Source organism: Saimiri boliviensis, chromosome 3 (assembly GCF_048565385.1).
Source record: "Saimiri boliviensis isolate mSaiBol1 chromosome 3, mSaiBol1.pri, whole genome shotgun sequence".
Classification (NCBI taxonomy): Eukaryota; Metazoa; Chordata; class Mammalia; order Primates; family Cebidae; genus Saimiri; species Saimiri boliviensis.
Window position 1 is genome coordinate 84,681,577 of NC_133451.1, and position 27,788 is coordinate 84,709,364.

Below are 27,788 nucleotides of genomic sequence, written 5' to 3' on the forward strand. Positions count from 1 at the left end.
GTAAACCTGGAAGGAAAGGATAAATTCCTGGAAACTTGTACCTTCCCAAGCCTAAACCAGGAAGAAGGTGAAACCCTGAACAGACCAATAACAAGGGCTGAGGTTGAGGCAGCAATTAATAGCCTACCAACCAAAAAAAAGTCTAGATCCAGACAGGTTTACAGCTGAATTTTCCCAGAAGTAAAAAGGAGGTGGTACCATTGACTCTGAAACTATTCCATACAATCCAAAAAGAGGGAATCCTTCCCAAATTATTTTATGAGACCAATATCATTCTGATACCAAAACCCAGCAGAGACTTAACAAGAAAAGAAAACATCAGGCCAATATCCATGATGAACATAGATGCAAAAATCTTCAATAAAATACTGGCAAACTGATTGCAACAGCACATCAAAAAGCTTATCCATCACGATCAAGTAGGCTTCCTCCCGGGGATACAAGGCTGGTTCAACATACACAAGTCTATAAATGTAATTCACCACATAAACAGAACCAAACACAAAACCCACATGATTATCTCAATAGAGGTAGAGAAGGCCTTTGACAAAATTCAACAGCCCTTTATGCTAAAAACTCTCAAAAAACTAGGTACTGAAGGAACATATCTCAAAGTAAGAAAAGCTATTTATGACAAACCTACAGCCAATATCACACTGAATGGGCAAAAACTGGAAGCATTCCCTTTGAAAATCGCACTAGACAAGGATGTCCTCTGTTACCACTCCTATTCAATATAGTATTGGAAGTTCTAGCCAGAGCAATTAGGCTAGGAAACCAAATAAAGGGTATTCAGTTAGGAAAGAGGAAGTCAAATTGTCTCTATTTGCAGATTACATGATTGCATATTTAGAAGACCCTATCATCTCAGACAAAAATCTCCTTAAACTGATAAGCAACTTCAGTAAAGTCTCAGGATACAAAATCAATGTGCAGAAATTACAAGCATTTGTATACACCAATAACAGACTAACAGAGAGCCAAATCATGAGAGAACTTCCATTTACAATTGCTACAAAGAGAATAAAATACCTAGGAATACAACTAACAAAGGATGAAAAGGACCTCTTCAAGGAGAATTACAAACCACTGCTCAAGGAAATAAGAGAGGACACAAACAAATGGAAAAGCATTCCATGCTCATGGTTAGGAAGAATCAATATCGTGAAAATGGTCATACTGCCCAAAGTAATTTATACATTCAGTGCTATCCCCATCAAGCTACCAATTACCTTCTTCACAGAACTGGAAAAAACTACCTTAAACTTCATATGGAACCAAAAAAGCCCACATAGCCAAGACAATCCTAAGCAAAATGAACAAAGCTGGAGGCATCACGCCACCTGATTTCAAACTATACTACAAAGCTACAGTCATCAAAATAGAGACATAGACCAATGGAAAAGAACAGAGGCCTTGGGAGCAACACCACACATCTACAACCATCTGATCTTCGACAAACTTGACAAAAACAAACAATGGGGAAAGGATTCCCTGTTTAATAAATGGTGTTGGGAAAACTGGCTAGCAGTGTGCAGAAAGCAGAAACTGGACCCCTTCCTGGCACCTTACACTAAAATTAACTCCAGATGGATTAAAGACTTAAGCATAAGGCCTAACACCATAAGAACCCTAGAAGAAAACCTAGGCTACTTAATATTGAAAATGTAAAAGATGTTTTAGTTCTGAGAAACCTTATTACTGTCATTTTTATTTACTTTCAACTAACAAATTTAGTAGAAAAGAAGAAACACTATCACCTGTGGTAGATTGATTGCAGAAATAGGATCAATTCTGCAGTCTTCTCTGATTCCTCAGTTTTGGACATCTTTAGTCTTCTACTCTGTGCCTCAAAAAGCAAATTCTATTTTCCTGGTCCTCGAATTTGATTTTTCCTGTGGCTTGCTATAGCCGATAGAGTATGGAGGAAATAACACTGTGCCACTTAACAATAATAGGCCTCAAAAGACTTTGGAACCCTTTCTCTGCCATGAGTACAAGTTGATATAAATCTATAGGAGGCTGACAGACCACAGGAAGCAGAACCAGGCATCTCAACCCAGGCCATCCTAAATTAATAAGATGGTAGCAGAGCCATTATCTATTAACAGAGGAATCAATGAGGCCAACCAAATCAAGGAAGCCTACTCACATCAGTTAAGTTTTCCAGACTATCCTTATTTCACGTGGAAAAATAAGCGGTTGTTATTTTAAGTTACTAATATTATAGTTTGTTATGCATCAATAGGTAATTGATATACCATCATGTTATTAAATGTACTACAATGATAATTCTACTTCATTCAAACATCGAGTCACATAAATCTCTATCTTGAAGTTTTAAAAAAGATTGTATAGTTCTACTTTTCATCTGCAACTAATTTTTTGTCCAAGCTATAGTAGATATTAATTTTTTAATGCAAGTATAATAAACTTTCCAAGCATGAATTATTTTGGAATCTATTAGTTTTTCCACTGAATTGCAATTCCTACATTACCCCCATCCCTTATTATAAATCAGGCTATTATATACACACACACACACACACACACACACACACACACACACACACAAACACACACTCTCTCACATATACATCTACTCATGATATATATATATGTACATATATATGTATTTTTATGGGTTCTATAATGTTTTCATTGTATTTTTAATTATTTCTGTGCCATTACTACATACCTTAAATACTAGAGGTCTTTATAGATGTTGCTATCTAGTAGGAGAACTTCCCCATAGTTAGTTTTTTCTTTAGAATTATCTCTGAAAAGATTTTTTGTTAGAATTAATCTTTTGCTCTTCCCTGTAGATTTTGGAATCCTATTATTGAGTTTTGTGAAGGACCTTGTTGAAATTTTAATTGGAAAATGTAAATTAATGTTGGTAGTATGACAACTCCATGGAATTGAATATTTTTGTTCAGGAAATTTCCATTTCCATTTATTTAAATCATCTGTTATGTCTTTGAAAAAAGGTTTACTGCTAAAATATAAAGTATACTTTTACTAGAATTATTCTGAGATACGATATATTTTAACTACTGAATGACAAGTATTTTTATATTGTATTTGCTAAGTGAGTACTATTATTGTGAAAGCATATTAGTCAGGGTTTATCAGAGAAACAGAACCAATTGAAGATATAACAAATAAGAAATTTATTATAAGGAAATAGCCCATATAATTATGGAGACTAAAATGTCCCACAATCTGCAAGCCAGATACCCAACAAATCTAGTAATAGATTTCAAAAGCTTGAGAGCAAGAGGGCTGATCTTATAGATTGAAGTCCAAGTTTAAAGATCTGAGAATTAAGAACATCAAGGGCAGGAGAAGATTGATGTCACAACTAAAGCAGTCAGACCGAGAGTGTAACTCTACTTTTCCTGTTTTTGTTCTATTGAGGTCCTCAATGAATTGAATGATGCCCACCCACATTGGGAAAGTCAATCTGTTTTACTAAAGTCTACAAATTCAAATACCAATCTCACCTAGAATTGTCCTCACAGATACTCCCAGAAATAATGTTTCATTACATTTCTAGGCATTCCATGGTCCAGTCAAGTTGATACATAAAATTAACTATCACAGAAGAATCAAAATTAAAACTTTTAAATTTTATTTTAAAATTCACACCAACAAAATTGCCAGATTTTTTATTTCTGTAAATTATTCTGTAGATTCTGTTCAAATAGTTATTTAGATAATTGTGAAACCCAAATGTTTTTCTTTTCATTCCATAAGTATATTTATTCTTTTATATTTAAATATATAAGATACAGTAGCCCATACACACACACACACACACACACACACACACACACACACACATATATATATATATTTGCTGTTACTGTTTATTACACCACTAAGTAGGAATTTCAATAGTATGCTGAATAAGCATAGTGTTAGTAAACATAGTTGTCTTTTTAAATATTGAGTATAATATTTTCCATAGGTTTTTTTGTAGATACAGTCTATCAGATGTGGATAGTTTCCTTCCATTCTCAGCTTAAGAGTTTTTATCACAAAAACTGCTGAATTTTATGGTATTCTTATTCTGCAGTTACCAAAATGATTACATGTTGGCTTTAATCTGGGAACAGTTTCCTTAGGAATTTTGATCTATGTTTACAATTGAGATAGATTATAATATTTTTCATAGGGCTCTTTCAGATTGTGAAATCAAGATTAGCCTCATAAAATGCATTAAAGATGGATTTTCCCTTTTACTTTTCTCAGGAAAAATGTTAACAAGGAAAAGCTTTTGACTCTTGATTATTTAGTATCAGTCTCTTAAAAACTTAAATAGTACTGTGTCATTTTAATGACTAGATTTTTAACTATTATTTAAATTTAGTGATTACAGATCCCCTCATATTTCCTATTTCTTCTGAAGTAATACTTATTGATATTTTCTTTAAAAAGTCTAGTTTTAGTATTCAATTTACTTTTATGTAATTTTAATTTTATTTTTTCTAATGTATTACATCCCAGTATTAGTGATACCTCTATCACATTCCTAGTACTTTTAATGTTTACCTCTTTCTTTTTCCTATTATAGTACAGATGCTTGCCAAGATTATTTGTGTTTTACATAATTTGCTTTTTCAATCTCAATTTATTTTTTCTCTTTATTCATTTATTTTCTTATATGTCTTCTTTCACTTTCTTTGAGGTTATTTTGTTGTTATATGTGCATGTATAATATGTATTTATGGATGCATCTATACTTGCATATATTTATATATGCATATATAATACATACATATTTAATACATACACAAATATACAGATGTACTTACATGTGTATAGACACATAGATAGTATATGTATTTCCTAAAATGTATTTGTAACATCAAAATCAATACTTGTGAAACTTCTGCATTCATTCAAGAGCATGCACAGAGCAGTGAAAAATTTGAATCACTCAACATACACATTTCTACCTGAAGTTAAATAAGATGTTCTTCCTTCTTGTTTCAATTTTCATAGTGTAAACAGGTGTCTTTTACATGATTTATAGAGGGATATATATATATATATATATATATATATATACAGCTTTTCATTGGTTATTTCATCACTGTTTAAGTGGCCCCCAGGCACAGAGTTGAGTTGCTGTCTAGTGTATGTAGGCACAGGAAGGCTATGATGTGCCTTGTAGGGAAAAATACTTATGTTACATAAGGATTCAATTATAGTGCTGTTGGTTGTAAGCTCAATGTTATTGAATGCAAAATACATATTAAGTAAAGAGTTTTTAAACAGAAGCACACATAAATAAAACCCTCTACTAATCAGTAGATAAAAATGTAACCAGAATCTCTCAGCATAAACCTACCTCTGTACTTTTCCCAGGAGCAATGCTTCAGTATTTTCTAATTTAGTGTGTACAACACCATTAAATAATATAATTAATAGGCTGGGCATGGTGACTCACACCTGTAATCCTAGCACTTTGGGAGGCTGAGGCAGGTGGATCACGAGGTCAGAAGTTGGAGACCAGCCTGACCAGCATGATGAAACCCTGTCTCCACTAAAAATACAGAAGTTAGCCAGGCATGGTTGCATAAGATTAATCCCAGCTACTCAGGAGGCTGAGATAGGAGAATTGCTTGAACCAGGAAGGTGGAGGTTGCAGTGAGTCGAGATTGCGCCACTGCACTCCAGTCTGGGTGACAGAACAAGACTCTGTCTCAAAAACAAAACAAAACAAAACAAAAAAAAAAAAAACAAAAAAGGAATACAATGATGACAATGTTCTAGGTGTACAACTTTTCATGATAAAGTTCCCAGGTGTTCTTTGTGCTTCCTGTATTTGGATGTCTAGGTCTCTAGCAAGGCTTTGGACTTTTTCCTCAATTATTCCCCTGAATATGTTTTCCAAGCTTTTGCAGTTCTCTTCTTCTTCAGGAAATACCAATTATTCTGAAGTTTGGTCATTTATCATAATCCCAGACTTCTTGGAGACTTTATTTATATTTTCTTATTTGTTTTTTCTTTATGTTTGTTGGATTGGGTTAATTTGAAGACCTTGTCTTCAAGGTCTGAATTTCTTTGTTCTACTTGTTAGATTTTTATTGCTGAGACTTTCCAGAGCATTTCTCATTTGTAAAAATGTGTCCAAAGTTTTCTGAATTTTTTTGTTTTTCCGTTAAGCTTTCTGTTTCCTTGATATTTCTCCCTTCACTTCTTCTGTAATATTTTTTCCCTTGCATTGGGCTTTGCCTTTCTCTGGTCTCTCCCCGATTAGCTTAATAACTGATCTACTGAATTCTTTTTCAGATAACTCAGGGATTTCTTCTTGGCTTGGATCCATTGCTGGTAAACTAGTGTGATTTTGGAGGGTGTTGAAGAGCCTTGTTTTGTCATGTTACCAGGGTTGGTTTTCTGGTTCCCTCTCATTCGGGTAGGCTCTGTCAGAGACGTGGTCTAGGGCTGAAGGCTGTTGATTCAGATTCTTTTGTCCCACAGAGTGGTCCCTTGATGTAGTACTCTCCCCCTTTTCCTATGGATGTTGTTTTCTATAAGCCAAACTGCAGTGATTATTGTCTCTCTTCTGGGTCTAGCCACTCAGCAAGTCTAGTCAGCTCTGGGCTGGTACTGGGGGTTGTCTGCAGAGAGTCTTGTGATATGAACCATGTATGGGTCTCTCAGCTCTAGATACCCGTACCTGTTCTGGTAGAGCTAGCAAGGGGTGAGTACAATGGACTCCATGAGAGTTCTTTGGTTTGGTGGTTTAATACTCTATTTTTGTGCTGGTTGGCCTTCTACCAGGAGGTGGTGCTTTCTAGAAACCATCAACTGTAGTAGTATAGAGATGGACCATCAGTGGGTTGGCCCTAGAACTCCCAAGATTATATACCCTTTGTCTTCCACTACCAGGGTGGATAGGGAAGGACCCTCAGGTGGAGGTGGGCCTGTGCATAACTGACCTCAGAGTGTCCTTGGGTGGGTCTTGCTGCTGCTGCTATTGGGGATGGGGTGAGACTCCCAGGTCACTGGAGTTGTGTATCTAGAAAGATTATTGCAGCCTCTGATGAGTGATGCAGGTAGTCAGGGAAGTGGGGGGAAGCTGGCAGTCACAGGCCTCACATAGTTCCCATACAAAACAAAGGGCTGGTTTTACTCCACCATGACACCCTCAACAGCCTTGAGTCTGTTTCCAGGAGGAGGGTGTGGATGGGTTGAAAACTTGCCCTGGGCTACCTGCCTCCCAGCTCTGAAAGAAAAATGCTTGATTCTTACCTGGCCTGTGGAGTCTGCACACCAGATCTGTGTTCTCCCTGGAGTTCTGACCAAGAGGCTTCTTGTCCAATTCAAGTTGTTATAAAATTCAGCTAGAGATTTCCTTCTCCCTGTGGAGACCCCCTGCTCCTCTGGTCACTCACCCAGGAATGGCCTGCTAGGGGACAGAGCAAACTCCCAGGTCCTTTCTGCTGCTTCTTCAAGCCCTGTGTTTCACTCAGCTCTCTAAATTAGCTCAGCTTTAAGAAAGGTCAGAACTTCTGCCACAAACAGAACTTCAGCTTCTCCAGTGGGGTTGTGTGTTCAGGAGAGAAGAGTTTCCCTTCCCCACTTCCACAGTTGGGGCACGCACAGTATTTAGAGTGTCTTCTGGGTCCTGCAGGAGCAATCCACTTCCTTCAGAGAGATTCTGGATCCTCTTGGGATTGCTGGTTTGTTCTTGCAGTCGATCTGGAGCTAAAATTCACAATGCAAGCTTCCTCAAGATGCTCTGTCTGGAGCTACAATCTAGTCCTGTTTTTCATCTGCCATGATGATTGATTTAACAATTTGTGTTTATGGAAAGAATATTCTAACACAAACTACTCTGTCTTTAATGGCATACATACTGTATTTAATAAATAAATTCATTAATATAAATATGAAGAAAAAATATCCAGAAAGTATTAAAAATAATTTTTCTCCTTAGGGGTATATTTATTATAACTTCCAAAAATTTTCAACATCACAAAAAATTTCATTTTAATAATATTAAATACTGTGACAAGAATTTAAATAGGTAAAATATCAAAATAAATTATTAAATAATATGGGTAAAATCTATACTCTAAACTTAAAATGGCAAGGTCCCTTTCAATATGGCTAATGTCTTATTTTAACCTCAAATTCAGCCTTACACTCCACCCTCCATCACATGGACCAAATTGCTTTGTGTATTCACCAAAGGCACCAAACTTTCTATTCTTCAAAGCTATAATAACTTCTCTAACTTCCCCTATTTATGTGTAGAAGCACAGATGAAGTTTGCTCTTTAAAACACTAGGAAAGGTCAAAGAAATAAATGTAATTACTCTTCAATTCACTTATCAAACTTACTTTTTCAGGGTTCTCCTGAAATTTCACAACTTACGGAAGATTTTCAGACAATATTAATGTTCCCATAGTAATCTTTTTCATCTGTCAATTTAGCATACTTGCAAGTTTATGATAATCATTTTCATTATCTTTGAAATGCAATAGAAATGCAGCAGATATTTTTTGTTCACTAATTTAGCCTCAGCAAGCTTTACAAATGCTCAATAAATATTTATTGAGAAAATGAATAAATACATAAGTGAATAGATGAATAAATGAATGGCATTTTCTATCTCCCCAAAAGAAATTCCTCTAGAAAGAGGGTTTATGTGGGAATTGTGGAGACAGTAGAAACATTTAGGAATTATAAAACATTCCTAAAATTGTGCTCTCTAGGTAGGCACTTCCTAACCTTACCCATAAAGATTACTCTAGTTTGAAAGACAGTATAGAAAAAGAAATAATTATTTCTATACTAATTATAAGATACAATGAACTAAATATTTGATTTGACGATTCAAATATTTAAAAATACTAATCCAATGGGATAAAAACAAAGATTCAATGGGATAAAAGTTTTAAATGGTCTTTTATGGACCCAGAAATCTATAATAATGATTTACAAAGTGATATGTTTCTCACTTAGGTTTCTGAGCCATTATTTCATCTATTCTCCCAATATTAAAGAGACTTGAATCTGAGAAACAAAAGATAAAGGAACTTTGAAGAACAAAATGAGGGATAGATTAACATTACTGTGAATGAAATAGATGATCTTTTTCAAAGTAAATTTCTTTTTACTATGCTAATTTGTAATTCAAACTGATTTTCAAAAGTCTTTAACGAAAGCACAGAAGTAATATTAGAACTGAGTTAATATATAATAAACAGTCCTACCTGATGTACATGGCTTTGAAATTGATTTATGCAAATTCTAGAACAATTAGGGTAAATATATACACTACATTGTAGTTTTTTATGAAATTAGGTTTTATACTAGAATTTTAAAAATAAAAAACAATTTGAATTTACTTTATAAGGGACATTTTATGTAGTTTATCTGAGCTTAGAGGTAAGGTGGAAACCAGGTGTGACAAAGTTAAAAAGCTGAAACTTTCAAAATGAAAGAGTTTCATTTTTAATATTTGTTAAAAGTTGAACCATGATGTTTTATAGCCACCACTCATATTAGGATCTTGCTTACTTTACACTTGACCAACACACTTTAACATAATTATTGCAGGTCTACAAACTGAAATATCCTAGATATCTTAAGTAACAGATATTGTCTAATTTGACAATATAGAGAAAATATTCATTAAATTTATTCCAGAGGAAATTAATGAAAATTATGGCATTTTAGATAATTACATTAGATCGATAACAATTTCTAAGAAGGGGGTCAATTCAGAATATCTTAGTATAGGTTATCTATGGCTATGTGACAGTTGCTACAGAGTTAGCAGCTTAAGACAACAATCATTTATTTTCTCAAAGTCCACTAGGACATAGGCAGGGCAGACTCAACTGGGATCTCTGTTCCTGGTCTCACATTGCTGCAATCAAAGTGTTGGCAAGATGAGATTTTCTCTGGAGGCTCTAAGAAAGAATCCCTTTTCAGACTTATGTAAATTATTGGCAGAACTCAGCTTTAAGACTTAGAGGAGTGAAGTTCCGCTTTTCTTACTTATTGTCTGCCAGGGTCTGCTGTTAGCTCATAGAGACCACTCTCCAGTCCTTGCTCATGGTTCTCTCTACTGGATGTCAAGAATAGCATTGTCAATCTCAGGCTTCCAATTTTTCTGGCTTTTCCTTTTCCAACTAGCTGGAGAAACTTAAAAGGGTTTATGCAATTTGATTAAGTCCACCTGCTAATCCAAAATAATATCCTTATTTTAAAGTAAATTGGTTATAATCTTAATTACCTTTACAAAGTCCCTTTTTCCATGAAATGCAACATATTCACAAGACATAAAATATTATACTCACAGTTCCTAGTGTTATAGGGGTCGGTTCCGACAGTCCTATCTATGATCCTCACTTAGGAAACAATTATTTACATTTATACCAATGAAGTATGCAAATCCTATAAATTTTCCCTTAAAATCTAAAAAGGACTTTTCTTTTGTCTCACTTTTCACTTTTAAAGTTCTTTTTAAAATATCATTTGTCCTGCTAAGAGAATCATTTAGAAAGAATACTCATTCAGGTAAATGAATAGCTCATGTGTTTGAAGTTCCTTGCCTAAAGATAACAGTAGAAAAGCAATGATAAGCAAATTGTTGAGGTAGGAAATTTATAACATCATTCCCATCTAAATCAAAGAATATGTCCAAAACAGTCTATGTCATGTTTCTAGTCATCAGAGAAATCAAGGGAACCCACAACAATGTCAGATAATTTCACAGAGATTTGTCATGCAAGATGTTTTCTGACAAATACAATCCCTGGGAGTATATTTGATTATGTTCCTAGTATTTTGGTTGTAAACACATGCTTGTATTGTTAAGTATTTCGGTTATAAACACATGCTTGTATTGTTATCTTTCATAAGCCTCTAAGAGAAACTATAGATAATTTAGAATAGCTTTTTTTTTTTAAGTGGGTCAAGTCTTCCTGATAATTTCAGTCACTGATGAAGACAGTTTCTTCTTTCTGAAACTTAGATGTTCCATTAAACATGAAAAAAATAACAAAACTTAAAAGCTAATGTAATTGAAATAATGGTGATAAAAATGTCTCATAGTTTAGGTATCATTTCTATAGATGAGAACTGCTAAGGTAAGGAGGGCTATCTGTAAAATAATATGAAATGCAGCAATTAAAACAATATGTATTCTATGGTGTTAGTGTTCTTAACAGGCTAATTATATCTTAATACTACATGAATCATAATTTCAAGGAACATGTTAATATAAAATCAAATCAGAGTAATATTTCAGAATTTCAGTCTAGTTTGACTTGATACCACACTTCTTAGCTGCAACTTTTCTACTATCCAGTTGAATTCTCCTTGTGAAAAAAAAATATAATGGAAGCCCTCAGCCATGTGCAACCGGAAGGATTACAGGCAACAGGAAGGATTATCACAGGTGCCTTCTCAAGGTAACTCCACCATTCCTATCCTGTTCTGAAGAGGACCTTTAGAAACAAGAGTTTCTGTCTTTGATTCAGGACATCTCTAATGCATCATTACTTCCAAGGGAAGCTAGTAATTTTCAGAGGCCAGATGGTCAAGGAAGGTGAGTCCTTCAGTTACTTAGATTTATCCCTGCTTGATTTATTTCCCTAAGGCAGAAAAAGTGACATAAACCTGTCTGAATTTCATACTGGGTGTAACAAAGTGCAAGGCACATAATAGACATATAGTTAATATTAGGTATTGATTGGCTAAGCATCAGGCCATCTTTTTAACTAAACTAAGGCAAAGTATAATTATCAGACTCCCCATATCCAATAAAAATGTAAATCATTAAGGAGTGACCTACTGAAGTATCATTAGAATTAAAACTATTTGTGAGGGATGAGAAATATAAAACTTATTTACTTTAAGTTACTGCTTGAAAAAATTAAAATCATGTATCCAACTAGAATGAGGAGAAACAAATAATAAATATAAATATAAATGTAAAAGTTTTATCATTGTGAGTCAAAGGACTAGACAAGCATTGCTTTATGTATATATATATATATATATGTTATTTGTGATGTTAAAAACTCACAAAATTGTCAGAAATAGTTGAATGATCAAAGTGTTTTTGGATTTTGGACTTCTGTTTTAAATTTGCTGACCTGTGTCATTTCTTTTGTGTTACCTGCGATATAGGTACTTTTAATATGGCAACATTTGTCTGAGAAGGGTCATCTGATAACATTGCTAAAAGCACCAATAAAGCACATACTTCATTCTGCTGTTGAAAGCATGTGTGATTTTTGGCTTGCTATATGGCATTAAAGACCTTGAAGACTTTCAAAAGGGATTGTAAATGGTGGACTGTGGTAATATCTTTTATTAGTTTCCATTTGTTGTATTCCTTGTTATCTGTAAATGTTACTAGTGGCTCAAATGTAACATTAGTGCCAATGAACAAAACCTTTTAAGGGGACTGACTAACTTCTGGAAGACAGGGAAATAGTTCTCTCTGTAACTTTTCTTTATAAGTTAAGGTTATATTTTGTTTTTATTATCATCTGGGTTAGTATTAAGAATTTTGACTTACAACATATTTGACTTATAGTAAAATATTTTTATTATTTGAAATCATTTGCAACTATCAAAAGGTACTTTCCATGTTGAAAAACTGAGTCTGGCATGGGGGTGAATATTGGGAAGAATCTGGTTAAGATATGAAAATCTCTTGGCTTACAAACATTATCCATAGTTGCAGGTAAAAAGGCAATGGGTCAGACTAACAGGTCCAATATCTAGGCTCTAAGCAAGCTGCTGAAGAGGAATTACTCTAATTAATCAGTTTAAGTAACTTGGTAATGCATCTTTGGTTGTATATTTATTCAAAAATATACAAGGTTATGTGGCAGGCAATGAGGTTGCAGGGAGTGGGGAAAGCATTTCTACATTCTTAGTGACAATTTGAAAAATGGACCAATAAATAAAGAAAGCAATGGAGTATGGTTTGCGATAACAGAGAATAACAAAACTAGAAGATTATTGATTAAAATGTACGTTACTAGAAAGAGAAGTCACTTCTATCTAGCAAGAGAGAGTTATTCAGAAAATCCCATTGAGGATGTTGAGTTGAAAGTAAAGTCAGGCACAGGAAGAGTAGGGAAACAACCTTTCTCAAAGAGAACAGTGCAGTGTAGAGACCTTAAGGCGTTATGAAACAGGCATGTTGCTATCAACAAATGAAAGACTAGTGGGATTGGAACTTCAGGAAAAATAAGGCCTGAGAGAACATATGATATAAGACCTTGAAGGCCACCATGAGTATTTTAGATGTTAATCTAAATGCAATGGGAAGACACTGCCAATTATTATCTATGTATGTCCATTTGAAAGAATGACTCTTTCCTCACTGAAGACTGAATTTGAGAGAAGAAAACTCATAAACAAGGAGACAAGTGGCTGTTGCACAGGCTAGGGAGAGAATACTTACGGTGTAGAGTTGGATTGACAAGGTAGAGATTGACAAAAGTAAATAGATATGTTACAGAATTTGGAGGTTGAATCAACAGAATTTGCTGATTAATTGGATGTAGAGAATGAGGAGAAAGCAGAAATTGAGAATGGCTCACAATATAGCTTGAGCAATTGCATGTATAATGGGGAATTTAACAAGATTTCGGAAATGCTTCAAAGTTCTATAATAATTGAGGTTGACACTCTGAAGTTACCTGACCATTATAAATCATAGAGGATAATCTCATAAAGAAAATATTTTCTTCTGTTATAAGCATTTCGTTACTTAGATTGTGACTATTAGTTTAATATGCATTATCTGCTATGTATATTTATCATTCATTTTCCAGTCTAGTATGAACCAATTCAAAAAAATTTTTATAAAGGGGATCTCACTATATTGTCCAGCCTGGAGGGCATTGCATAGTCTTAGGAATGATCATTGCATACACTACAGGTTCAAACTCCTGAGCTCAGTTAATCCTCCTGCTTTAGTCTTCATCTGGGCAGCTGACTACAGACACATGCCAGCACTCCTGGCCAAACTCTTTTTGTTTTTTTAAACATAAGAAAGGTCTGATATAAAAATAAATGTGTGAGCCCTGAGTGTCACAAGAGAAATTTATACCTACATTTCACCTATTTCTCAGTCACTCTATTTTTTTCACAAGTATGAACAAAACTTTCTAGATATTTATTGCTCTATGGTTAGTATAAATTATTAAAACTGCTCACAAACCTTGACAATTTCAAAACTCACAGAGTTAAAAATCCTGAGAAACAGATTATATTGACAAAATATTTAAGGTGAAAATTGAATGGAGACTTTAGTAACTGGTGTCAAAATTTAATTAAACTATTTACTTTCCAATTCTCTGTTTTACCTGGCCTCCATGTTTCAAAAATCCTGACCTCCTGATATCCATATCCTTGTACAAACAGTTTCCTCTCACAGTGTTTCAGGACTGGTCACTATGACCAAACAGAATGGTGTGTCACTTCTGAGGATGGGTCACTGAAGATGGTATGGCTTCTTCCTCTCTGTTGGGTCAGGAGCTCTGGGGAAATCTGGATGTCATCTAGTAAGAAATTCATGTTTTGATGAACTAAGGTTTCTGCAGCACAACTAATGAGGGTAAAGGACATCCTACTAACAGCCATGTGAGTCAGGAAGTAGATCCTCTAGCCCTCATTAAACTTCCAGAAGACTACAGTTTTCGCCAACAGTTGAACTAAAACCTTATTAGACACCCTAAGCCCCAATCACCAACTAAGCTACTTCAAAATTCTTGGCTTCAGGGCTATCTGATAATAAATGTTTCTGGTTTTAAGTCACAAAAATGTTTGGGTTGATTTGTAGTACAGCAATAAAAAATGAATGCATTATTTTTTTCTAAAGAACAGACAAAATTATAAATTTTACAAACCTGTGAAGATTTTTATATTTTGGATACATTTATCAGAAATAATATTAACATGTTTTTCAAATTCAATTATTATAAAAATTACGTTTGATATATCTTTTGTTTCTCTCTAAGGCTTCCTGTTATTTCCTGATTTTGTTTTGGTGCATAGTGAGGGGGAAATGAAGGTGCCATTAAATCATGCTCAGAATTAAAAAATCACCTTTGCAAAGGGGCTAATGTAAATGTTACCTGGAAATAATGTTTTAGGACTTTCAATAGTATGTCTGTATCTACAATTATGAAAAGATAAAAGAAATGAACAGTGTGTCCTGGGCTCAAGAGTCATAGTCCTAAATGTCTTATTAAGGAAATTGAAGGATATGGGGTAGAAGAAGAAAATGGGGCAATAAGCAAAAAGTGTAAGATAGTATAATGGGCTGCATGCTTGTGTCTCCACAAAATTCAAAATCCTAACCCCCTTGGGATGATAACAGGAGGTGAAGCTTTGGGTAGGTATTTAGGTCCTGAGGGCTAAGTTGTCCTCATAGAATTAGTGCCTTTAAAAGCAGGAGGCATGACAGATTTTTCCTCTCTCTCTGCACTGTACCAGGTGAGGACAACATAGCCACTGCTGGCACGCTGATCTCAGACTTTTCAGCCTCCAGACCTATGACAAATATATTTCTTTTGTTTAAGCCATCCACTTTATATTATATTTATTATAGCAGCCTGAACTAAGACTGGTAGCATTTGGAGAGAGTATCTGCTAACACCAGGTCTATGAAATGCACTGTGGGGAAATAAAAGACAGCAGAATGAGCAATTCAGAAAATATATGGCAAAATCTCATTGAAAAAAACACAATGAACATTTGCACTGTAAAACAAGATGAAAACCGATTTACCTTACTTTAACCCACTGTGTTAGTCAGCTAGAGCTGCCGTAATAGAATACCACAGACTGGGTGACTTAAACAACAGATGTATTTTCTCACAATTCTGATGGCTAATAGTCCAAGATCGGGGTGTTGGTGTACTTGTTTTCTCCTGAGGCCTTTCGTCTTGGCTAGCAGATAACCATCTTGCTGTGTCCTCACATGGCCTTTAATTTGTGCTCGAGCCTGCCTGGTGTCTCCCTCTGTCTCTTCTAGTAAGACAACAGGCAGACTGGATTAGGGATTCGTGTAACCCTAATTACCTTTTTAAAGGCCTTATATCCAAATACAGTCATATTCTGAGGTACTGCGGATTAGGGTTCTAACATATGGATTTTAGGGGGACATAATTCAGTCCATAACACCCCCCTTCTCAGAGATATGACTGCAATAATCTTTATTCAGATTAAAGAGTAATCCTAATATCTAAGATTTCATCCTATTAGTTTCCAAAGCATCAGGCTGTGAGAGAAACAAAAGTGTTCCTTACACAAAAATATTCTCTAATAAACTGGTTACTTAGAAATGAATGCTACTCCAACATGCTTAACATGAGAATTATACCTATCTATCTCAATCAACACTTTGTTCCCTCTTTCAATGAGGGCATAGTCCAGAAAATAGAAATCATACTGCTGGTTTCAAATGGACGGTGTTTACTCCAGGGAAATGTTTCCGAAGTTGTTGAAAGGACTATAAAAATAAAGGAACAAAGAGGGGTCATTAGAGGAAGAAAAAGAAAGAAAAGTTAATAACGAAGAATTACCACCACTCCTGTTCTAGAAGCTATAAGCCTCCAACTGCTGCTGTATTGGGAGACATGGTTACACTTGGATTTGTAGCCACAGAAAAAGTACACAATGACTAGGGCTGGGAGTGTGGACAAGTGTGCTTCTGCTCGAGCTGCAAGAATTTATAACTGTCTTACCCTTCTTATTACAAGATAATCTTCAGCAGCTCATATTTACAGACATCAGGCAGAAATTCCTTTCTCCTTTCTGCCTTGTGATTTCCTACCACTACTTCCTACTGGCAATGCCCAGAGGAAGCACCCAAGCAAGGGAGTCTGGGAAACATGGTTTGAGACTCTCAGCTTATCAGTTAGAGGTTGAGAGATAACCAGTAAATATCTAGCACAGTAGCAGCACAGTCTATGGGCAACTGTACTGTATGTTAAACAAAGCAATCATTGCAAATAAAATAAAAATGTTGTAATACAATGACTGATTTGACTATCAAAAGATTAGGAAGACATTACAAATTAAATTAGTTTTCAGGGAGAGATCCAAGATGACCAATTACTAGCAGCTCAGGATTGTAGCTCCCAGAGAAAGTGCACAGAAAGAGAGGATGCCATACTTTCAGATGAATTTTTGTTGCCCACGGACTAGGAGATTCCCAGTGGAGGCACCCCACAGGTCACCAGCATGACTCTTGTGGCCGGCCTGGTGGTTTTGCTGGCGCTTCGGCACAGCAGTTCTCGGTGCAGAGTAAACGGGACTGGGTCCCCTTTTGATTGACGTTTGGAGTTCCGGGAAGGCAGAGTCCATTCACCTGATTGAAAAAGGGATTCAAGAGGGAAGCCAGACCGGAGATTCCTGAGCAGAAAAGCAACATGAATCTTAATGCCACTGTTTTAGCTGGTGCAGTGGGTTGCTCAGATTTTGGCGCTGGGAATCAACAAATTAGACGTCCACTCAGAGACCTAATTTGAAAGTTGGCAATCACAAAGACAGCAGGTGGATAAACTCACAATGATGGGAAGAAACCAGCGTAAAAAGGTTGAGAATATCCAGAATCAGAATGCCTCCCCTTCTACAGGGGATCACAGTTCCTCATCATCAAGGGAACAAGGCCTGATGGAGAACCAGTGCGTTCCATGAACAGATTTAGGCTTCCGAAGGTGGATAATAAGGAACTTTTGTGAGCTAAAAGAACATGTTCTAACTCAATGTAAAGAAAAGAAGAACTTTGAAAAAAAGGTTCGATGAAATGCTAATGAGAATAGACAATTTAGAAAAGAAAATAAGTGAATTGATGGAACTGAAGAATACAATAGGAGAACTTTGCGAAGTATGCACAGGTTTTAACAGTCAAATTGATCAAGCTGAAGAAAGGAAATCAGAGGTCGAAGACCTACTTAATGAAATGAAACAAGAAGACAAGATTTGAGAAGAAAGAGTAAAAAGGAATGAGCAATGTCTCCAAGAAATACAGAACTATGTGAAAAGACCTAATTTACAACTGATAGGTGTACCTGAATGTCACGAAGAGAATGAATCCAAGTTGGAAAATATTCTTCAGGATATTATTCAGGAAAACTTTCCTAACCTAGTAAGACAGAACAATACAGACTTTTTCTTCTGGAAAATAAATGCGGTAGTCCTCTCCCAATAAGCACACACATTTCCAGTTCACATTTGCATGATTTTAAAATGTTTTAATGAATGTGAAAACTAACGTTTGTGTTACGAAAATGTAAGTGTTTTAACGTTGTAAGTGATTTAGGGCTTTGATAAAGGGACCAAAGAGAAGGAAAAATTCACCTGCAGTCTTTTGATTTTTAAACACTTAAGAATTGGCACTTGTGTGATTGATGAGTGAAGAGCCAGTGAGAAAAGCCTGTGTATTTGGAAACAAGTGATCATTGTTGTTACATTGATCTGCTAAACTTAACAAAACTGCTAATCCTGAAACAGACACAGGTGATGCATTCTCCTGCTATTGCTTCTTAGTGCTCTTTCCAATGTAGATGTGGTCATGTTTGACCTATTTTTAGGAAAGCACAGAATATTAATCATACAGAGAATCCTTGATGGAATCATGTATGTGTTTTACTTTTGAATGTTACAAAAGGAAATATTCTTAAAAGTATTCTCAAGAAAAAATATTAAAAGCATGCAATTTGTTGCTTTTTCAAGAAATACAAAAAAAAAAAAATTAATCCAGAGAACACCACAAAGATATTCCTCAAGTAGAGCAACTCCAAGACACATAATCATTAGATTCACTAGGGTTGAAATAAAGGATAAAATTCTGAGGGCAGCTAGAAAGAAAGGTCAGGTTACCCATAAAGGAAAGCCTATCAGACTTACAGCAGACCTCTCAGCAGAAACCCTACAAACTAGAAGAGAGTGGGGGTCAATATTCAATATCCTCAAAGAAAAGAATTTTCAACCTAGAATCTTATATCCAGCCAAACTTAGCTTCATAAATGAAGGAAAAATAAAATTTTTCATGAACAAACAAGCACTCAGAGATTTCATCAGCACCAGGCCTGCTTTACAAGAGCTTCTGAAAGAAACACTACAAACAGAAAGAAACAACCAGTATCAGTCATCCCAAAAATTTACCAAAACATAAAGAGTATCTCCATAATGAAGAATTTACATCAACTAATGGGCAAAATAGCCAGTTAGCATTAAATTACAATATTGAACTCACAAATACTAATATTAATCCTAAATTTAAAGGGATTAAATGCCCCAATTAAAGACACAGGCAAATGAATAAAAAGTTAAAATCTGTTGGTATGTGGTATCCAGATCTAACTCACAACGACACACAAAGACTCAAAATAAAGGGTTGGAGGAAGATTTACCAATTTACCAAGAAAAAAGATTTACCAAGAAAAAAAAAAAAAAAAAAAAAAAAACAGGAGTTGTAACTTTTGTCTTTGACAAAATAGACTTTAATAGTAACAAAGACCAGAAGAATCAAAGAAGGACATATAATGGTAAAAGGATCATGCAACAACAGGAGTTAATGATCATAAATATATACGTACCCACTATAGGAGTACCCAGATACATAAGACAAGTTCTTATTGACTTACAAAGAGATTTGGACTCCCGCACAATAATAGCGGGGGATTTTGACATCGCATTGTTAATATTCGACGGATCAATCAGATAGAAAATTAATATGGACATCTATGATTTGAATTTAGACCTGGAATAAGTAAACTCAGGGAATATTTATAGAATTCTCCACCCCAGGTCTACAGAACATACATTTTTCTCAGTATCATATTACACCTATTCCGAAAGTGACTACATAATTGGAAGTAAATTACTCTTCAATATTTGCATAGCATCTCACAGACTTAAATGAAATATTGGTTGGCTGTTTTTTTCTTCCCTTATTCTTTCCTGTCTCTGTTGTTAAGTACAATTATTGGCATAAAAGAGGTTTTTAATACCTTTTTAAGATTGCATTCCAGCTTGGGGAATAGAGCAAGAATCCTGTTCTCTCTCCCCATTTTTCTTTCTCCTTTCATTTAAAAAAAAAAAAATAGTTTTCGGATACTTTTGCAAAATGATCCTCATAAATTTTATAAAATTCTAATATGATATTCAGGACATGATATGATTGTATTTGATAATATTGGTAGAAAAACTATGTAAAAAATTAAAATACTTTTAAATAAAACTATCACATTGTAATACTAATTTAATTTTTGTTAAATAGGTAATGCTCTTTACTGATTGCCTTTATTTTTCATTTGATTTTGTAAGATAAATGCAAATCAAGAAATTAAAAGTATTTACTTCGCAAGTAAATTCCATTTTCTAAGTGGTGAATTACTTTAATTGTACTTACCCTGCTGCCAGTTTCATTCAGATAATGAGGAACTTCTGTAATGCCTACTAATATGCTACAAAAACATTTTTTACAAAACCTTTTTTTGTGGAACATTAGTGTAAGAATAAGTCAGAGTAGCCAAAATGACTGCTTTTATATGGGCAGAGGAAATTTGGTTTACTTTATGGCCAATGTGAATTTTCAAGACAGTGATTCAGGATTGTGTGGTTAAGTACAGCAGTTCAGTAAGGCTAAAATATGAACCAAAGATCTTGTATGTTACTCTTCTAGCCAATGATTCTGATATATATTCCACGGATTGTAGGTCAATATTAGTATGTTTATTGCTTATGAGTTCCTACAGTTTTGTATTCCCATGACTTATCGTAAAATTAACCTAAAGTATATTTTTGAAGCAATAAAATAATGTTTTATTGAAAGTCTCTTCTTATCTTGTGTATTTCACTGATATCCACATGATTTCTTTTACTTTTTTCTTCTGTATTGCTAAGGGAGGTAGGCAGATGGTTAAATAAATGTTTCGAGCATGTTAAAATTAAATCTGACATTTCTGATTACCTTGGCAGATACTGTCATTGATTTATCACAATGTAATTTTGGGAGAAATGATTTCAATTTCTATATTTTTTTCTATACAATTTAGTTTTAACACTAAAACTTCAAAAATACATTTGTATGATGACATAGCTAATAGCCATACATATGCTTCTTAATTTAATATACTATTAAAATTATGAAACAATTTTATGAGTTATAATTCAGAATGTTAAGACAAACTAATACTTTTATAAACAATAATTTTGTCAAGTTTATGAAATTATAAGTGAAAACTCATATGTTGACAGATTTCTGAGCTGTGACCTTTTTAATGCCCAAATATAAGAGAGGTCTCTTAGGGGTGTTATTTCTGAAATTATGAATAAGCCATGTTTGGTTGTGCCAAGTGACTCATTAATCATAAAAAGAATATTTAGAATGCATGTGGTGATCCATCTGGGCAAGTGACCTAGAGAGGAAAGAAATTTGCTTATCTCTACAGTGTCTACTTGTGAAGTAGAGTGTTTTATTCCTCCCTTCACGTACTCATTGTCTTCCTGGGAGGAAGAAATGGACAACTTCATTTTTAGACTAACTACAAGAATACCATGGCCATTCTGAAACTTTGCTAAGAAGATAAATAATCAGATATAGGATAATAATTTATATGTGCTTTACATATAAGAAGATAAACTGTTTTCACCTTTGAATGGATAGTAGAATTGCAGTTAACTGGATCAACTTTTAACAGGAAAATCCTTGTGCTTCCTTACTTACTAGTGAGTCTTTCATAAGCATAGTAATGTTATCAAGTTTATGGAATTATTAAGAAAAATTACGTGGAGACCGATTTCTGAGCTATGACCTTTATAATGTTCATATAAGAAAGGTCTCTTAGGAGTTTTATTTCTGGGAGTATGACTATAAAACTATGAAAATATTCTTGGAATATATGAAATATTCTTGGAAATTTATTCTTGGAAATTTTAGACAAGATGATGGCATTAACAGATTTTGAAACCTGAAAGTCTGTTTCAAGTATATTCAAGAGAGGTGGAATTTAGAAAAATACTATTAAAATACTTGTATATGTGTAAAAAGAAACTACTTTCATAAACATATTAAAATGAAATTCAAGTCATTACTTTTTCCCTGAAGTCACGAAGTACTATAAAAGACAGCATAAAGCACAAGCTTCAGGAGCTAGTGTTTTTGTCTAAGTGAATGCTGAGGTCAAATATATACCATCAATGTTAGAAAAATGACTTCAAGCTCTATGTTTGAGGTGGAGAGTAGTGTTATGCTTCTTAAGCAAAAATAAAAAGAAAATGTCTCTATCCATTTACCTGAGTCTGTAGAAAATTTATGATTGTTTATATCCAGAAAAAAAAACAAATGTATACATTAAAGATTATAAACAGAGTCAGCGACTGGCCTGAAGCTGTTAATACAAGGCTTACATTAGAGATATGAATTTCAAATACCTTGCAATGAAGTAACTCATAAAAACTATTGAACAAAGAATAGAAACCTCTTCACGAAAGTTTGCATTTCAAACAGAAATTGCAAAATTCATTAAGAAATACTATGCCATGAAATGTAAATCCAAGATGCAAAACAGGAAACAATGCATTCAAGAAAATAAAGTGAATATAATAACTTAAAAGAGGTTAAATTATGATCAACATTTTCAAGTTATAGATAAAAATGACATCTGTTAAAGGTTTTGAGTTAACATGAGTTAAGTTTAAAATGAGTTATTTGGGAATAATAAAATATGATAAATGGAAGAGTGAAATTAAGAATGGTCTTAGAAAACTGAAGAGGATCCTGATTTAGATTAAAATTTTCAAATCTGTCTGCATGCAAAGTGTAAAAATGAAAGTAAGGAAAATATAGGGGAAAAGTTACAGACAAAAAAGATAATATAAGTATCTTCAACCAATGGCTATAAAGATTTTCCAAAGGAAATTATGGAGTGAAGTAGAAGAACAAGCATTAAGAAGAAAATGACTGAAAATTTCCAGAACTATGTAAAGAAGCTGATTCTTAAAACCAAACACATAAAAAACAAACAAACAAACAAAAAACAAAAAAATAATGTTCAGTATGGTTACAGAACAACTTATGAGGCTAACAGCAGATTGGTGATTTTTGAATATCAAGATATTTTCCTACCAAAACAGGTAGAGCAAGCATACATAATAAAACTCATAGTCAACCTCTGAAAAAAAAAAAAAAAAAAAAGAATGATACAACATTGTGATAAAACCAAAGGAGGAAGGAATAAAGCCAAACTATCTACAGAAACAAGTTCTTAATAGTGTTCCCAATCATGTAAAAAGAAATGGAGAGAAGTCAAAGAGACTTTGATGTCCCTGAAAACTGGAGACCCTGTTATGGTTTGAAATGTGTTTTCTCTAAAAGATATGTTGAAGCCCTAACCCCAATATGTCAAATGTGGTCTTACTTGGAATTAGGACATTTACAGAAATCAGATTAAATGAGGCAATTAGGGTGAGCAGTAATCTAATTTAACTGCTGTTTTTATAAGAAGGTGAAATTTACACACATAGCCACACAAAAGGGAGAATGTCATGTAAATATGAAGGCAGAGATTGGGGTGTTGAATTTACATGCCAAGAAAAACCACTGCCAGGAAACCAACAGAAGCACAGGAAAAGACAAGGAGCAGATTCTCCCTAATATCCATCAGAAGGAACCAACCCTTTTCACACCTTGATCTCAGACTTCTAGTTTCTACAACGGTCAAACAATAAATTAAGGCACCCAGTTTGTGGTACTTTGTTATGGCAGCAAAATAGCAAAAACAATATCAAATTGCCAAAGAGTATCTAGGCCAAACTTGAGAAATTTCCTGCTTGGCATGGAATGCTCAAAGATTCAATATAAAAGCAGCTTCTGAAAAAAAGAGGGAGCTTTGAAGATTCCAGTTTGTGGGTGAGTACAAAGGAACTACTAAAATGTCATCTGAATCAAGTGATGTACGGTCTATGGAAAAGCTTTACCATAAATGAAACACTGGCCATAAGGCTGATTCTCTTAATATTTCCAGTTTTGTATTTCCATTCATATATTATGCAAAAATTCTATCTGTTCTATAATAGCAGCTATGTCCGGTTATACCTAGTTTCTCAGCCTCTTGACTTGTATCAGTCCATTCTCTCATTGCTGTAAAGAAATACTGATGGTTTATCTGTTCTATAATAGAAGGTATGGCTGGTTATACCTAGATTCTCAGCTTATTGACTTGTATCAGTCCATTCTCTCATTGTTATAAAGAAATACCTGAGACTGGGTAATTTATAAAGATAAGAGATTTAATTGGCTCATCATTCTGCAGACTGTACAGAACGCATAGCATCTTCTGCTTCTGCAGAGGTCTCAGGAAGCTCTTAACAATGGCAGAAGGCAAGATAGGAGTGGGGTGTCTCATGTGGCGGGAGCAGGAGCAAGAGAGTATGAGTGAGGAGGTGCCACACTTTAAATGACCAGATCCCATGAGAGCTCACTCACTCTCATAAGGACAATACTGGGATAAACCACTCATGAGAAATTCACCCCCATGATCCAATCACTGGCCACCAGGCCCCACCTCTGATACTGGAGATTACGATTCCACATGAGATTCGGTGGGGACACAGATCCAAACAATATCACTTGTACCCAGAATTAGTAAACGTCCCTACCCCTTAGAAAAAAATTAGATGCAGAATTAAAATTTGGATCAATACTTTGACTCTCCCTTTTCAGTATTATTAGTCTTTCTCATTCTGCTATTACGATATATCTAAAATTGAATACACATTTTTAAATTATTAATTTTTTGAATTATTCATGATGGAGGTGTTTAAGTTTTTCTATGCTAAATTGTAAGTTAGTGTTGTCTTATATTTCAACTGATAATATATATTCCAAGATGATTTATAGACAGTGCTCCTCTCAGTCTCTCTTTTTCATATATACACATACATACATATGAATATATATTTTATATTATATACATGTTGCTTTTCATAATTTTGGCAAGAAGCATTACATGTGAGGTTTGACTTAACCTGTAAATGTTAATATAGACTTCTATAAAAATTAATTAAAGCAATGAAGTTTCTAAAATATAATACTATTTTTTTGCTGCCGTATCTTAAAAGGGCTACAGGTCAACCACACAATTTATACAGGTGTAATTTCCTCTTGTTAAGATAAATGTATTTAATTCATAGTGCTAAATTTCCATCAAGAATCACAACCTTACACTACAACTCTCCTTAAAATAAATGAGAAAATTTTTTCCTCAGCATTTATTCATGTAGATTTATCTTTGGGAGAAGAGAGCTAGAATTCTGTAGGTCCTCATTAAAATTCAGGTAAGCCTGTTGATCTGGTTGTTTTTGAAGTGATCCTAGATTCTGTGGTTAAGTTTGATATAATATTACAAATTTATATCTGTTCTGTGCTAAATCTTTGATTAATGTATTTTAGGATATCTTGAGAACTAAATATCTTGCATTAGCTATTTTTGCTAATTCACAGTATTAGAAATAGCTGAAGCAATCCAATTTACCCATGCCCCTCTGTGCAAAAATATGTGAAATTTATCAAGAACTCATAATATATAAAACCAACTATTCATAGCTCTTACTTTTTTTCCAGAATTGAAAAACATATAAAAAATGTTTTATCTCAATTTCTCTAAAGTTTGTATTCAAAAGACGAACCTATTTACATTATAAATATTACCCTAAGTAAAAAGAGAAATGAGAACTCAAATGTTTCTCCCACTCAAACCCTGTTCCATACTACACAAATACAAATTATTTTTCCCTAAAATTTCTTTCAGTGAACCACAGTTCAGTTTAAAGTAAAGACTATCTAGCAGGACAAAAATAAGCATATGCAGTTTATTTCCTAATTCATCCTGTCACGTTTTTTTCTTTTTATGTATTAATTAAAAAGTCATTTCAGTACAGCAACATTTACTGTTTACAAACAGTCATATAGCAATTCAGTTAAATGTTTTATAAATTGTTTAATTTTATAAATAGGATTATCTTCCACTTATTATACAAAGGGTTTAGTACATTATATTCACGAACACTAAAATGAGTTTTAGTGACTAATTCCCTTTTCTGCCACCAGACTGGAAAATTTCCCATAAATTGTATTTGTGTTCCTCTGTTTGTGACAACCATCTGCTTAGCCTTCACTCCACTTTGCGTTTCAGCCAAGATGAAATTAAAATTGACAGAAGTATCTACTATTAAAAAAAAGGAACACAGATAATTGGGGAGTGGAATCAAGTGTGCAATATTGTTTTGTTTTCAGCATCTTCCTTCTACTAGTGTTCTGAATTCAAAAATTCTAAGAGTTGCCTAGAAGAATTGGTTTATAAAGAGCGTGTTTAAATGTTTTGGAACAGTGTTGAAGATGTACAAATATTTATTTTATTTAGTGAAAAAGTTAGCAATTTAAAATTTCATACTGAAAAATGCTTCTTCCTAATTGAGAACAACAGTTAACTCTCATATATTTTCCTCCCTTGTAAAGGCGTAAGATTCTGAAGCAATATTATTATGATAAACATTGAATTATACAAGTCTTTTATAACAAAGGTTTTAGCAATCTCAATAGCTTGTAGCTCCAGTTCATAGAGGGAAAACTGAGCTTATCAGCTCATTGTGAAGAGAGGAAATTACAAGGAAATGGTGACCTGTGAAGACCTAATTTAGCTTTATATTAAATCATTTGAAGATAGAAGAAACATAATGCTATGACATCTGTTGGAAGACATTTAATTAAAAATTGAAATTGTAACACTCTCTAGAATGAAATTTATTTCTCATACTTCTTATCACCTGGCTTTAAGTGTAGGTGATATCAGTTACAACCAAAGGAGATTAGTCTTTGTTCTGGCAGGATGTAAAGAAGATTAACTTTCCTTAAGGGAGGTTGCTTGATAATACTCACTTGAAATTAGTCATTTCATATAGCTGTCACCCATTAGTATGGTTCAATTGTGTACCTATTCAAATCTCCCCTTGAATTCTAATAATCCCCTTGTGTCAAGGGTGGGGCCAGGTGAAAATAATTTACTCCTGAGTGTGGTTTCCCCCATATTGTTCTAAATAAGTCTAGTGAATATATCTCAGGAGTTCTGATGGTTTTATAAATGGGAGTTCCCTGCACAAGCTCTCCTGCCTGCCACCATGTAAAACATGATTTTGTTTTTTATCACCTTCTGCCATGATTGTGAGGCCTCCCCAGCCATGTGGAACTGTGAGTCAAATAAACCTCCTTCCTTTATAAATTACCCAATCTTGGGTATGTCTTTATTAGCAGCATGAGAACAGACTAACACGGTAAATTGGTGCCAGTAGAGGAGTGCTGATGTAAAGATGCCCCAAAATGTGGAAGCAACTTTGGAACTGGGTAAGAGGCAGAGACTGGAACAGTTTGGTGGGGAGCTCAGAAGATAGGAAAATGTGGGAAAGTTTGGAACATCCTATAGGCTTGTTGAATGGCTTTGACCAAAAGGCTGATAGTGATATGGACAACAGTCTTCAGACTAAGGTGGTCTCAGGTTGAGATAAGGAACTTGTTGGGAACTGGAGTAAAGATGACTCTTGCCATGTTTTAGCAAAGAGACTGGTAGCATTTTGCCCCTGCCCTAAGATTTGGGGAACTTTGAACTTGGAGAGATGACTTAGATATCTGGTGAAAGAAATTTCTAAGCAGCAAAACATTCAAGAGGAAGCAGAGCATAAAAGTTTTAAATATTTGCAACTTGATAATGCAGTAGAAAAGA